This window comes from Haemorhous mexicanus, chromosome 11, assembly GCF_027477595.1.
Source record: "Haemorhous mexicanus isolate bHaeMex1 chromosome 11, bHaeMex1.pri, whole genome shotgun sequence".
NCBI classification, from domain to species: domain Eukaryota; kingdom Metazoa; phylum Chordata; class Aves; order Passeriformes; family Fringillidae; genus Haemorhous; species Haemorhous mexicanus.
In genome coordinates this window covers 8929875-8944997 of record NC_082351.1, presented here as the reverse complement: position 1 = coordinate 8944997, position 15123 = coordinate 8929875, and the positions used below count along the sequence as shown (strand labels likewise).

Below are 15123 nucleotides of genomic sequence, written 5' to 3'. Positions count from 1 at the left end.
TGAATACACTGCCATTGTGTCAGCAATACACAATACTCCTGGCTGCCTGATGCCCTGACACAACTTCTTGTGTGTGAAAAGAAAACCCCTCTCCAGCTATCAGTACTGACCGAGCAGAGCCCAGGCACTATTTCAGTTCCACTGCCAGCACATCTCTTAACATTGTGTCCAAGCAGAAATAACAAGAGGCTAAAAACACAGAAATATGGCTCCTTCTCACAGCCTGGATTACTTCATACACTTTAGGTGCTAAAGCAGCACCCAAGCCTTTCAAGTGAAGTAAGAGAATTTTCATAACAGGCTGAGAAAACATCTCAGAGTAACAAGGCTTTAAATGTGGCACTTTAACTGAAGAAAACTGAGAAAAACATACACACCAGGCTGGCTATAGTGTCAGTCTAGGTCTTCCTGGATTGATTAATTCCAAGAGACTTCAGGCATCAACATAAATAATCATCATAAGTCCCCTCATATGATCTTGGAACATCTTCAACCAAACATGATCTTCAAACCCTCTGATGGGGAGCCAAACAGGCACCTATTTTCACTGCAGCTCCTGAGCTGTGCCTCCACCATCCACTGAAACCATCCATGCACTGTCCATGCTGTTTCCACCTGCTACAGCTCCCTTTGAGTCACCTACCACTCCTTGCAGATGTAAACTGGGATGGCAGAGCAAAGCTTTCCTCTGGATCTTTTCCCCTAAATAGAATTACTGTATTAGGAGCTGTGCTAAACCATGGAATTCTCTCTCTCTAGGCAATACCACAAAAATATGGCCTTGCCTTTTTTTATTGCCCATGAACTGATGTGCTCCCTTCTCATTACTCCATTTGAAAAGTACTGAAAGCTTAAAAAGGAAGGAAAACAAAAAAGAACAAGAAAAGAAAAACAACAGCCTTTAACTACACATTTTGAAACCCAAGAACATGACCAGGCCTACAGGCCCAAGAACAGTTAAAACACAGGGGTTTAGTAAAGAGCTCACAGCAAGGGATGATGCTCTTATTACCCCAACATCAGGAATGGTAAAATTACAAGAAAATCTGTTCTCATTTTAAGATTTTTTTTCTTCATGTCTGCTCATACAGAGAGAAAAACAAGACTTGAGCCTAAGGGCTCAAAAGACAGTGCAACTGAAAAAAGATTTCTCTATTTTTAGGAGTACAATTTCAAAGCTTGATCCTGACAACACTGGAACATTTTACACTGTCATAAAAAGTGTTTTCAAATTCATACTTCCCCCCCACCCCCACTAAATAATTTTTGCAGCCCTTTCCCTGCAAAGTCCAATATGTATTTTTTCAGACATCACCGTGCTGTCACAGGCAACCTTGTTTCATTAATACATACAAAAGAGAGATAATGCTCTTCTATTCAAGTTCCACTTCAACTTTTGAATCATTAGTTGTGATCATTAAAACAGAATTTTAATACTATAGCAGGATGTAAAAAAACCAGTGCCTCAGAAAAGCCAAAGGACACCTTTGTCCTGAAAACACTACCTTAAAAAGTTATTTTATGAAGTCTCCTGCATTTTCTCCCCCCCATGTCAGTATTCTGCATCTAAGTGTAGCCCATGGAAGTTCTTTAGAGCTAAACCCACTAGAAATACCTGTGTATGTTATAATCACATCCTTCTGCTGTGACATTCAATTTTAAATATACTCTCAATTAAATGGAAAAGAAAAGCGTTCGTCTGCTTGTGCTTAAAGAACACATCTCTGCTGACAGCCCAAGTCTGTTTTGATTTGCTCCCTATAGAAATGGAGCTGCTAGAAAACATTAAGTGGCAAGTGCAGCACTGGATGTAAATTACACCATCTCCACTTAAGTGCTGCCCTCAGCAGCAACCGGAAATTGCACAGCCCAGCACTGCCACAATCGCTCCAGGAGCAACAGGGATGTAAAAAAATGAATTATCAGATCTCTATGCAAAGCAAGAGCATCAACTGAGTGAAGAACTGGCCTGGAAAAATACTCCCTAAAAGCTTTCCAAAGCTGAGGTCAACATCTCTGCAACTTCTTAACTTTAATTCTCGGTAAGGTACTTTGTTAGCCTTTATGGTTATAAAAAGGGTCTTCTAAACACAAAAGATTAAAAGCTCCTTCCCTGATATGAGGGCTGGGCACACCCAGAAGAAGTGAATGGCCACAAAATGAACAGAAAACTGCTGAGGTACAGACAAAGAGTGAATGGATTTTTCTAAAGGGCGACAGAAAAACACTCATTAACAGCAAAATGAAATCACTTTTCATAGTTCAACAATCTCCAACACACTTACTACCTTATAGCAAAGTAAATCAGGTGGAATGTAAACCCTTTGGATTGTGGCATATTCCCATGCAATGGGGATTAATGTAAGATGCATTTTCTCCTGTGTCCATCACACAAGGCACCGTGGAGCCACCACAAGGACACTGATCTGATCTTGTTCTTCCAGACCAGGGATGTTCATGTTGTCCTTTTCCAAACTGAAGCACCCACTGATCTACTCACACCACAGCATGGAGGCTTGGTGTCTAGGAATACATATCTGAATTACCAGCATTTCAAAAGCTTCACAACCTGGGAACTTCAGAATAATATTTTTTAAATGTTGAAAATATCAGTGTTAAATTCCATACCATATGCTGCACAGCAGATCTAGTCAAAGATCACTAAATGGCAACACTTCATTAAATGAAGGTAATTTATCAACCAATTTGTCGAGAAGCAAGAGTTTTAGAAAGCAGATAAAACAATGTGGGCATTTAGGCCAAACCCAAGTGATCACCTTAGTTTAGAGGGTGCTCTCATCCAATGAGACTTGAAATATTGTGGAGCTTCTTCTAGTACATCTCCTACTTAACAGGCTGTTTATAAAGACATGGAGTAATGATAGAAAGAAAAAGCATTTGTTCACAATACCAGGAGGACCAATGACTGTACTGTGTCCTGCTTTTCAAGGGAAGCACACAAACATTAAATGAGTGCAAAGTTTTAAGACAATACAGAACCATTCAAGAGATAAAAAATAAAGCTGTTTGCTAAGAACAGCAGAAGGATAATAGCAGATGAAATTAAAGGCAAGATAATAAGACATAGAAAAAGAAATAACCTCACCTATACAATGTGATCTAAATTAGCTACTGCAACTCGGAATTTTGAAACTGTTACAACTAATTCTCTTGGAACATCAATTTCATACTCATTAAGAGCCCCAAGGAATGGAGAAGAAAACAACAAACACTGTACTACAACCCTAGAAATCCAGACCCCCCCTTGAGACAGCTTGCAGTGCTGGTGCCACAGAGCCATGGAAATACTAGAAGATGCACAAAAAGAAGGTAAGAAAGAGCATCAGAGGCTTGAAACACTTCTGTATTAATAGGGATGGATGTATAACCCAGTTTTAGAGCAAAGGCAAGAAACACCCACAACCAGAAAGAGCACCCCTGTCCAGCACTGCACACACAAGCTCCAGATGGGCTCCAGCATCTTCTGCACAACACACAGGGTTTCCTTCTTGGAGCTGAACAGAGCAACTATGGGAGAGCACGAGAGCTGTGCACAATCAAAGCTAGGATCAAAAAGAAGTACAAAGAAAGGTTATTCTCCATTTCTTCTACCACAAGGAGCAGAAAACACAGACTGAGCACCTTTTGACATGGCACAGAATAAACTGCAGACCCATAACCAGGTGTGGGTTCAGAGCAGGGAACAGCTCCAGTCCCCGGCTCCTGCACAGAGCGCGCAGAGCTCTGCTGCACTGCCCCTGATCCTCATCTCGAGAGATTGCTGAGCTGAGACAAGGACTGGGGGTCTGATCTGACACATTATGGCAATTTTTATGATCATCCCAATTTCAGCAAGACTTGAAGCTGCTCTTACTCCAGCAATGCAATGAAATTTCTCAGCTACACCCAAGAGCCGTGGCAGTGGCTTTTTGTTTCAAATGTCACTGCTAAGGTAGAATCTCAGAAGGGTTAATTTCACACACTGAAGTGGATTTTGCCATGCTGTTTATCAGATGCATTAAGGTAAGGCAGATAATGAAGAAATCATTCACCATTAGTCTTTGAAACCCAAAAAACACTGCTTCATTCAGAGACTCGTCCAGGCAGACCACTGTAACCACTGTGACCCAGCTTTCTAAACCTGTACCTCTTCAGAAGCAACAATGCTGCTATTTTTCTATAAAGATGCCTTCAATAATTGATAGAAAGTTATTTTTTTCTGCAATATTATTTACATTCACATTTGCATGTAAGAATGATCAAGACTAACAAAGTGTATTTTGATTCATTACCTACATCACAGCACAAAAGGAAAGCATTTATTTAAATTGCCTTAAATAAAAGCATACTAAACTATGCAATACTGCTATTTCTCAATAACCTAAAAATAGTTCCCAGTAAGATGCAACCACTGTTTTGAAACAAAATATAAATGCAAAAGATTAAATCTGACTATAGAAATAAAAACTTAGACTGACTATGAAAAGATAATTTCAGCACTTCTTATTGGATAATCACAATTATTAAAATTTTTGTCAAGTTGCTTTTAGATGGAAACTGAACTTCAATTAGACATAATACTACACTTTAATTGGATAATGAGTATTCTTACCTTAAAAGCATATACAGAGAAGGCAGAAACAAAAAACAATATTCTGGTATTCATTAAGTAAGAACATAGAGTTAAACCAAGGAACACTAACATCAGTTTAAAAATTTTTGGCTTTGTCACCTTGCCCTTCCAGCTGTTACTCTGCTGTCTTTTCTTTTGTATGAAGACCAGAAGAAGAAAAAACTTTCCCTGATTCTTTAGTTACCAGTCATTATCTCTTTCTTGCATAAGATGAACCAGTAAAAAAATCAAAACCAGACGAAGCAGCTGTTGGACACACTCCGTCTACACTTGCAGTGAGGCTAGAATTATCCAGAACTGGCTTCTTATCAAAACAAACTGGACTCATGTGCTTCCACCAAATCACTTCCCTAAATACACTGGTTTTCATTAAGGGGAGTGACAAAATACATGTTTAAATTTGCTAAGGAGCAAGTTTAAAATGTAAGATTTGCCTGCAAGAAAAAGGGGATTTCAAAATTAAACTCTTTCTCCCTCCACAAAATCTATTTAAAAAGTTCAACAAATGACTTACAGTATAAAATAATCCCAAGAAAAAGAAGACTTTTGCTCATGGCCACTGGACTAAAAAGCCTCACAGCCAAATTGATTGGATTTTATTACTCAAAAAGAAGAGAAAAACCTCCCTGGAAGAGGGGAAGATTTCCCTATGCTCGTGCCCATGGTCACATCCATTAAAAAGGAGTTGATTAGCTTGGTTCAATTGGCCAATTAGTGCTGTATCTGTAACACTTGTGACTGATCCAGGCCTTGCATTATTTCTTAGGGCCATTAGTTTAACCCTCATGGTAACACTTTAAAGAGCAATGAGCAGAGTTAATCCTGGAAGGGAATCGCTGCCTCCTTCCATAATTTCTAGTTTAGGCTGTGCATTCTGTGAGTTTTGCTGGCCCAACTGCAAGGAAGCATCTCCATGCTCTCCCCCTGCCTGTCTGCCTGGCATTCCCTACCTGGACATTTCTTTAGGAACCTAATGACAGGCCCTGTAATTTACTTAAAAACACCACTTCAGCAATTTAGTGCTTAACACATTAATGGGGGCATGCTTGGAAAAATAAACACTAACATAATAATTAGGAAAAAATAAACACTAATATTTTTATATATATGTGAGGGAAAGCCTATAGCACATACCCCTGTCAGGCTTCACTAGCAATCTTCCATATTGCTGTGAAACCCCACAGCTTTTTCAGCACCAGGTCCTCATTCAAAGTCATTGGGCACCAAAGCCAGCATTGGCCTCCTTTCAAAAGTTGCTTTGACACTGAAGATACTCTCAAAAACCCACAGTGGTTTCAGACAAAGCTTTACAATATAATGGAGTATCACTGTCCTTAGATTTAAAATTTTTTAAAAGATTTTTTATGAGTTCAAGACAAATAAGTTTCTTTTTTTAAACCAGAGGCCACGGCTCCCTGTGCAGAGAGCAAAGTGCATGCCTGAGCTACAAACGTGCACATTACTACAGCTCCCAAGGAGGTGAGGAATCCTAAAAGGATTTCATTCAGTCAGGCAACAAAAGGAAAAAAAAATACACCATATAATAAAAAAATAAATGGTACATTTGTATGTATTTTCCCAGGTCAAGATAAAAGATAAGAAATGCCAGAGCATCACCTGCTCCAGCACAGAGAGGTGAGACACCCACAGGACTCGCAGAACCATTTGTAATAAATGTGCACCCAGCATCAGAGGGGAAGTGCCTTCACTTCCTGACTTGATTGGTTTCTTCTGGAAGCAATGACAAATCTGAAGGTGCTATTTATGGCTTTCTGTCACCCATTGCCAGAAGAAATAGTGACTACAGCCTCTAAATACATCAAGACAGAGTTCATCTTCTCCAATCCACTTGATATCTACCTCAGGATCACTGCTGCAGTCCCTCACATCCTTGAAAAGGATTAAGTGACAAACAGCAAAACCTTGCAGGGTTCCCCACCACCACCATTATTTCCAGCCAATGACCCAATTCTGCAAGACAGAGCACCTCTTGAGATATGCTGAGGGCCCTCAACTCCAATCAGCCAAAATGGAAGAGGAGGTAACTCAGCCCTGCATCATTTACTCTTAGAGAAAAAAATAATCCAAGATGCATCTCTCCTCTCACTGATCAGTACTCTCAGAGAATCTCAAAGCTGGTTTAATAGCTGTGTCATTTTTAGATAACATCACATTCCGCTAATCTCCTTCCCAACTCATCTGTTTGAAGAAAGAGATCATTTCTGTAGTGAACAGAAGTGTCCTCAAGTGTAACAGCAAATAAACCAGTGTAAATGAAGTGCCACAGCAATATAAACAATGACCTTGAACACCAGCAAACTGCTGCTCAGGATGACTCTAGGGACAATAATCACATTTTAAATGTCCACATCATCCGAACAAATTGCTGAGATTACCTCTAGCTACAACTCACCTGCACTGTAGGTAAAAGCATCTGCAACCTGTCCATGTGCTATATCCCAGTGGGTGGAAAAACCCAAACCAAAATACATGGCTCCCACCAACTTTAAGTGAAGGGAAAACTCTTACTTGTGCATTATTTACCACAAGTAATCCATGCAGCAAAAAGCTTGTGTCACTTAAGGCTGTTCTGTCTTATACAAAAGCACCCTTGAAAGAGCAGAAATCCCAGTTCCAGAGTGAGGCATTACAGAAGAGATGGTTGTGCCACTGCAAACCTCACTGAAGCCCTTCCTACTTCAGGTTTTAACATTATTGCTTACCTGGTTATCCCAGCAAACAGACTCATTACAGCAACATGGAATACCTGCATGTGTGCAGTTTTTTGCCTCCCCTCCCAGGACTCTTCCCCAAACCAAGTCAACAAAACGTGACTGAGGGTCTGGGGTTTCTGTGACACCAAGATCCAGCAGGTGTTGCACTAGGATGCTTATTTTCACAGGGAAAACAAATCTGAACATCACTGTCTCCACTGGAAGATGAATGAAGACATCCCAGACAATCCACAAGACACAAAGAAAGGGAACAAGAGGAGGGCCAGACAGATGAAGAAAGAGTCCTTGGGACCTGGGCTTCCTCAGCCCTGTGGGGCCCAGGCCTTCTTTATTTGCACAGTTCCCAGCTGACCCCTCCTCAGTGGTGTCTGTGGGTGACAATCCAACACTCCCAAGCCAAACAAAGCAGAAAAGTACCCCAAAGACTTATGGCTTTCCACCTTCAGAGGTTATTAGGGCATTCCCCTACCACTCAGGAGCCACCATGCAGCTTTGCATTAGTTAAAATTCACTAATTTCCCAGAGATGTGGAGAGCCACCTGGAGAGTCCCACCTGGTAAGCATAATATCTCCTTCCAGCCTAAGTTCACACCCTCCTTTCTCACAGGGGAACATTTAAACTATTCAAACATGTAATTCCCCTAAGAGATGTCCTATTAAGGATGCAGAGAAAAATTCATGTTGTAATGCTTTAATTCTACAGACCAGCCTTTACTAGGAACACTTAAAAAACCACAATCTCACCCAAAAATAGGGGCAAAACAATGATGATAATTGTTACCATGATGATGATTATTATTACTATTATTACTATTGCCACTATTATTATCATATGACCACCACCAATCCACAAAGATTGTCAGCAAAGTCTGGGAAAAAGGAGGAAAAATTAACACAGATACAAAGTGAAAAGAAAACGTGTGTCTCACATGCATGAAATTTAACTTAAAAATGTATTTATATTCTGTACCCTGGGAACCAAAACTATTTTAAAATCAAAAGAGTACTAATTAGCATCTCAATGCTTCTTTCATAGGTTTTATCAATATAAAGAAAATTTCATGCAGCAGAAAGAAGTATGGATTAAAGTCAGAAAAATATATAATTACAATAAAATATCATTGCACTGATGTCATGGCTTTAAAAACCATAAGATACTAATATAAATATAAGACAAAAATTTACTCTCATTTTTTACTTTTTCTGAACTTCAAGAATGCAAAATGCTAAATGTCACATTCAGGACATTTTCAGGATCTCACACACTGACAGAGTGTTTGCCTTCAGCACCGTTTGAACAAGCATTTGAATCAAAACAAAACAAAACAAAAAAATCAACTCCTTCCCCTTCATTCTCTCCCTTGACTTTTCAAGTAAGAAAGTAATCCTGAGAGGAAGAACCCCCACGACCTTAAAAGCTTTAAATAACATCCACTTCAAGTTTAAACACCTAAAACCTGACAGCCACTTCCCAAAAGCAGAAGGAAAGGAGCACAAAGTCCAGTCAACTACCAGCAGCAACACTGATGCTCCAAGAGACCAAAACAAAGATGACACATAAAATCTGCTAATCATCAAGCAAGATTAGTCAGATGAACAACACAAAAGAAAGCTGTAATAGGTCCAGAAAACATTTGTAACTTGCACAGGCTACACTGTTTCAAGTCAATGACCAATCTATAAGACACAGAATTGCACACTTAAAAAGTCAAGAAACCAAACCCCAAAACAATTCTGTAGCATTAAGGCTGCCATGTCATTATAGGAACAATGGATGTAATGCAAGCCCTGTGGTTTTAGACACTGGAAGCCCTCTCCCCAAGATGCCCCTTGCTAAGCACCTCCAGGTTTAATTTTCCCAAGCCCTTAAAGGACACTGTAGTGGATTTCACATGAATCATTTCACTGCCAGCGTGTTCGTGTAATTAAGTTGCCACGTGCCTCGAGTGCATCACTTGTAGGACAATTACTTAAGTCAAGCCAGCACCAAATGACTGTATTGATGTCTGCATCACTGCATGATGATCATGCCACGGCCAAACTTCACAACTGGAAGCACAGCAGTGATGTTAAGGTGAATTCCAAATACTGTGGATTCAAAAGGCAACCACGACGGAAAGATTGTGGTTACAGTTGTCACTAGTTTGCTATGAAATGACAAAAAATCCCCTGGAAAGTGCTACCAAAACATCCCATGGCACATGTTGTTTTTGCAGGACTCGTTAACATCTTCCCCATGAGGCAGTGAAAGGGTTCCCAGAATATAAAGATCACACCGTGCAAACTCTATCAGTCATTAACATGTCAGCTTACACTTAATCCACCTTTTCCACACAGCAGCAATTGCTCAGGAGATTTGCCAGGTTTAAGAATCAGATAAGATAACTCAATACCGGCAAATTAATAGTACAGGGGGAAAAAAACAGCAAAGGAAAACCCATAAAGATCAATAACTACAGAGGTGTGCCACTGTTTCCCTGCTGTGTCCCATGAGGAGGAGGTGTCAGCTCTAATGTGACAGGATCCTGAGGTGTCCCAGGGTAAGTGCCTAGCACAGACACACCAAACAATGGCAAAGCCATTCTCCCAACACTCCCATGCCATCTCCTAACTTTGAGTTATTGAAAAAGGCAATGAGAGCAATTGTATTTGGTTGTCCATCTTGTCCATAAGCATCTTCCCAACACAGGTTCTGGGAAGAACGAGATTTCATTCTCATCCCTCAATCACAGCAACAATTCACAAACCAAATGCAAAAGAGGAAGTGGCTGAATCGAAGGCAGGAAGGCCACTAAGTGTTCTCCCTAGAGATGATCTTTTAGATAGACAGATACTTTTTAACTTTTTGTTTTTAAATTGTAAAATCCACATCAGTACCACCTACTACACAAGAAACCTAGGCTTTCAGTTAATTGATCTATTTTCATCTTCACATTGATTTACTTGGTCCTAACAGCTGGCTATTTTGAATCAGTCATCACAGACCGCAGCCAGACCAGGAATGCATCCTGCTGGATGCTGTGGATGCTACAAGTTACAGCCCCACTCCTGAAGGAACAAGATTTCTTGCCATTAACAACTTTTCCTCTTACAAATCCGATGTTTCTGACCAGTTCACACACATCACAAACCTTACCTAGGTTGCAACAATGGTATTTCTGAAGTTACAAGGTGGACTATCATTTTCTCCAGTGTGAGTTTTGGTGGTGCACCTTATATTCTGCCTCACAGAACTGTTCGCTATGGTAACCTCCTGGGCTACTGACAGCAGCCAGCTCCCATGAAGGAAGGAAGGTACAGCAAAGAAGCAGCAAGTTAGGCCTTTTCTCCTGCTGCGAAACCTCTTCCTCCAGAATTCTGATGTCAGAGTGGGTAAAACTGACAGACATGAGGGTTACCATGTACAATCTTTTTATAATGGCAACAAGTTTCTCCAAAGTAGATATAATTGTTTCGCTAAAGCTCGCATGTGACTGTGAAACAGACATCACTGGCCTATTTCTCAATAAATAAGGGCCTTGCAGAACTGCAACAGCGAACGTAGTTACAAATTCACAATTAACTGCCCGCGCTGTTTTTCTTCTCCTTTCATTATTTCCACTGTGTAGGGGGGGGGGGGGGGGGGGGGGGGGGGGGCTAGTAGCAAGTTTGCAAAAGCCACAGACGGAAAACTTGCTCAGTCCTTCCGATGCGGGCATTCCGCCCCGCCGCTTCCAGCCGGCGCTGCCCGGGCGGGAGCCCTCCCGCAGCCGCTGCCCCGGCGCCGCTCCCTCCCCAGCCCGAAGTTGGCGTCCCGGGGCATCCCCGGCGGCCACCCGGGCAGTGTCACCGGCGCCCGATTTACGACTTCAGGTGCAGGAGCGGCGGGCAGCGCAGACCGACTCCCCGAGAGACAAAGGCTGTGTGTCGCTCTCCGGAGCGCCGCCGGGCGCGGAGCCGCCGGAGGTGCGGAGCGGCGGCGGCGGCGGGCGCGGCGCGCACACAATGCCCGGCCCCGCGGCAGCGCAGGCCCCGCAGCGCGGGCGGCGGCGCTGCGGGAGAGCCGGCGGCGCGGCCGCGGAGGCGGCGCCCGCCCCTCTCCCCCCACACCCACCCACCCACCCAGCCCGACCGGGAGGCGAGAGCCGCTCGCTGACGGGCCACTTGACGGGGACCGACGCCAGCCGCTGCCCCGGGCGGGACGCGCGCCGCGCCGAGCGGAGCGCGGCCGCGCCCGGCGGGGGTGCGGAGCGGAGCGGCGCGGGGTTTAAAGGTCCCCTTCCACCGCCATTTTGAGGGGGAGGGGGGCGAGCGAGAGGCGCTCGGTGGGCTCGGCCCCCCACGGGCGCAGGCGGGGACCGGCCCCGCCGGGGCGGCGGCGCGGCGCGCACAAAGTTCCCGCGGGGGCCGGGCGCGTCCTCGGGCGGGCGCGGGGCCGGCCGGGAGGGCAACTTCGGCCGAGCGCGCCGCGGGACGCCGCGGGCCCCTGGCGGGAGCGCGCAGAGTTGCGCGCGGGCAGTTGCGCGGCGGCGCCCGGCCAGCCCCGCGCATCGCTCCTCGGCGCGGCCAAAGGCGCGTCCCCCCCGCGCTGCCGCTGCCGCCTCCCCGCCGCGCTCCGCCTGCCTCTTCCCTCCTCCTCCTCCTCCTGCCTCGCCGCCTTTTTCCCGCATCCAAACTTCGTTAGCCCGGAAAAACCCTCCGGGCCCCGCGCCCCGCCGGCAAAACGCCCCCAACAGCTGCGCTCGGGGCCGCTCCGCCCGCGCGCGGGCGCCGCCGCCGCCCGCCTCACCTGCGGGGAGTTTTTCCAGCCCTGCGCCGCTGCCGGGGCTCGGGCTCCCCGGCGCTCCGCTCACTGCCTCATTCCAATATGGCACGGCCCGCCAGAGCGCATGCGCCCGCCGCCCGCCCGCCTGCCTCCCCCCTCCCGCCCCTCCGCCCTCCCCTCCCCTCACGGCTTTTCGGGCGCTCCGGCTCCCTCCTGCCGCGGGCGCGCCGAGCCCGCCGCCGCCGCCCGCCCGGCCCCGCGAGGCCCGGCCCCGACCCCGCCCTCGCCGCGCTGCCCCGGGCTGCTGCCCCCGGACACCTGCTCCCGCCGCGCCGGGGGCAGCGCGGGCTCGGCCGCCGGTAACGGGACGCGCCGCCGTCGCGACTCTGCCGGGGCGAGGCGGGCGTCCACGCCCTGCCCGGGCGCCGCGGGAAGGGGCACGGCCCGGCGGCCGAGCGGGCGGTCGGTGCCTGCCGCGGGATGCGCGGTCCCGACTCCATCTCCCCCGCCCCGGCGAGGATTTAGTCCCCTTCCCCTCGGAGAGAACCAGCCCCGTCGGTCGCGGCCCGGGGACCGGCGGTGCCCCCCCCACTCCACCCCCGCGGGGCCGCGCAGCCGGCGGGGCCGCGCCAGCGCCGCAGTTGGCGGGGAGCGGGCGGGCGGCACCGGCCGTGTCGTCCCCCCCCAGCCAGGGCGGAGACCGGCGCCCCGCGCACTCGCCGCCGCTGCCCGCGGCGCAGCGAAGCGAAAGAAAAAGGAAGAGGGTTGTGCAACATCGCGGTCCTGCCCGTGCGGCGGGGACGGAGGGGCGAAAAGGGAGACCCCCCCCGCCCCGATCCGCACAGCCGGTCCGCACCGAAGCGGTGGCCGACAACGAGCCCGCCGATCGGCTGGGGACAGCGAGACCAGAGCGCGAAAAGCCTTTGCGCTTCCCGGGAGCGCATCCGCCCGCCGGCGGCGGCGGCCGGAGACGGCGGCGGGAGCGCTGCGGCCGCGCTCCGGTCCGCTCGCCGCCGGGAGGGACGCGCTCCCGAGCCGCGGGGTCTCGGTCGGCTCGCCCAGCCCGCGGGCACCGGGGCTTATCCGAGAGTACGTGCCCTCGCGTTGTTCTGGACACCAGTTGCTACCGACCCGAAATGAGTGTTCGAGGCGAAGAGCAGGCGGATCAAGTGAGCTGTGTGGTTTGTCTCTGGAGCAAAGAAGTGCCAACAAATAAACAGAGCGGTAGTGCCGGAACAGCGGGCAGGAAGAACGAATGGAACCATGAACTTGCTCGTTACGCATCCAGCGGGCAGATCGCTCACGCCGCTCTGCGCGCCGCGGCACCGCCGAGACGCGCCGGGCTCCCATTACTCCTGAGCGATGCGCTGCGATGCCAGGCAGGACGGAGCCGGCCACGCAGCTGCTCTCGCAGGAGAGATGCTGCTCTCCACGAGGATAAGAAACCTCCGTTTCCCACTGGCTTGAAGTAAAAAAGCGACGACGTTTGCCGTGGCGCTCGGGAGGGAGCACAGCGCGCCCGCCGCCAGGGACAGCGGGGCCCGCGCCCGGCGGGAGCCGCCCCGGGCTCGCCGCGGCCGCGGCGCTGCCCAAGGACGGCCCCCGCGGGGCTGGAGCGCTTCTTCCAGCGGTTCCGTTTCCCGGAGCGCCGGCCCGCCCGCTCCCGCTGCCGTTCCCGCCGAGGGGCGGGCGAGGCCCGGGCCCTCCGCTAGAGGGGGGTCTCGCCATGCCGATCCGCAGGGCCCCGCCGAGCGCTCCCGGCCCGGCACCGCGCAATTAACTATTCAAACGAAACCGCTGCCGCGCCGCCTAATTGAGTCCCAGCAGACACCGCCTGCAAAACCGAGCGCTCCTCCAGGCAGCCCCGGGCCAGCCCGGCCAGGCTCCGTGAGTCCCCCGGAACATCTCCGCGGCCACCTCCAGGCACAGCAGCCATCCCCTCCCCTAAGCACGGCCGCTAAGAACTGAGGACTTGTTCTGCAAAACCCCCAAATTGGTGTGCAACAGGAAGAAAACCTCAAGTCCAGTATCACAAACTTCCCAGGCTGGCAAGAGCAAGAAGCACGGCCTTTCAGATTGCTCTGCGATCCTGGAAATGAGTCCTTGGTACACACAACTGCGTAGAGGAAGAAACGTGACCCACCAGTCTGATCCGTGAAACATCTAAACGATCTTCTGTGTCCTATTAATCGTCAGCACAGAAGGACAGCTGCTTACAGAACCTTCGCCTGGCCAGCTCCATGACACGTTAGCTTGGTGTCATCTCTGGTGATTTGGAGGTTAAAAAGGCACAGAAAGGAAGTGGAATCTTGCTGGACCTTCTGGCATGTTAGCAAACTCCTGAAACGCGGGGCTAACACACTGCAAATACACATTTCATCACACGGGGATTAAATCTCCTTATATCCTCTTTGCAGGAATGGCAATTTGTGAGAAACCCAATACCATTTTATTATCCAGTTTGGAGGATGAACTGGGTAACTAAGCTGCCATCGGACAGCCAAGGTGCCTTACTTTTATCCTCAAGGCTTTTCTAGCATCCACTCTTCTGAAACTAGAAACTTTCTGATTTCCAGTGTAAATGTATTCACTACCAATTTATATCCATTAGGTCTTTACCATTTTGCCCTTTGAATTAAATAACTTTGCTTCTCTGATACTTACCTAAAATGTCCCTATAAATAGCAATTAGATCATCCATTCTCAGTCTTTCTGCTTTGCTTTTAATCTTCTCTCCAAATAGGTTTTCCACTCCTCCAGTGTCCTTTTATACCTTCTACCCTGTGTGCAGTGTTCTAAACAAGGTCTTAACAACTGCCTTGTACCACGATATTAATATCTCACTGTCTCCTGAAAATACCTCACTCAATGCATCCCAGAATACATTAGCATTTTTAAGACCACATTACAGTGGCATCACAGTTATCCTACAACCAATAACATACCTGGATTCCTCCTCTTGTAATCCCACATTTGATGAACCTCTGAGCTCACTCTCAGTTATTCTAATT

General features: G+C 47.8%; 1 protein-coding gene across 2 annotated transcripts in view; it reads right to left on the bottom strand.

Annotated features, from left to right (window-relative positions):
* The window catches only part of SFMBT1 (Scm like with four mbt domains 1), a 73397-nt gene extending 60016 nt beyond the window's left edge, over window positions 1–13381 (bottom strand). The window contains exon 1 of one of the 2 annotated variants that reach the window (XM_059856280.1): window positions 13244–13381. The gene's annotated coding sequence lies outside the window, so the exon portion shown is untranslated. Of the gene's footprint in view, window positions 1–12136; window positions 12239–13243 lie in introns of those variants that run through there. The other variant, XM_059856281.1, reaches the window with a different exon arrangement.
* Between the last annotated feature and the right edge of the window lie 1742 nt (window positions 13382–15123).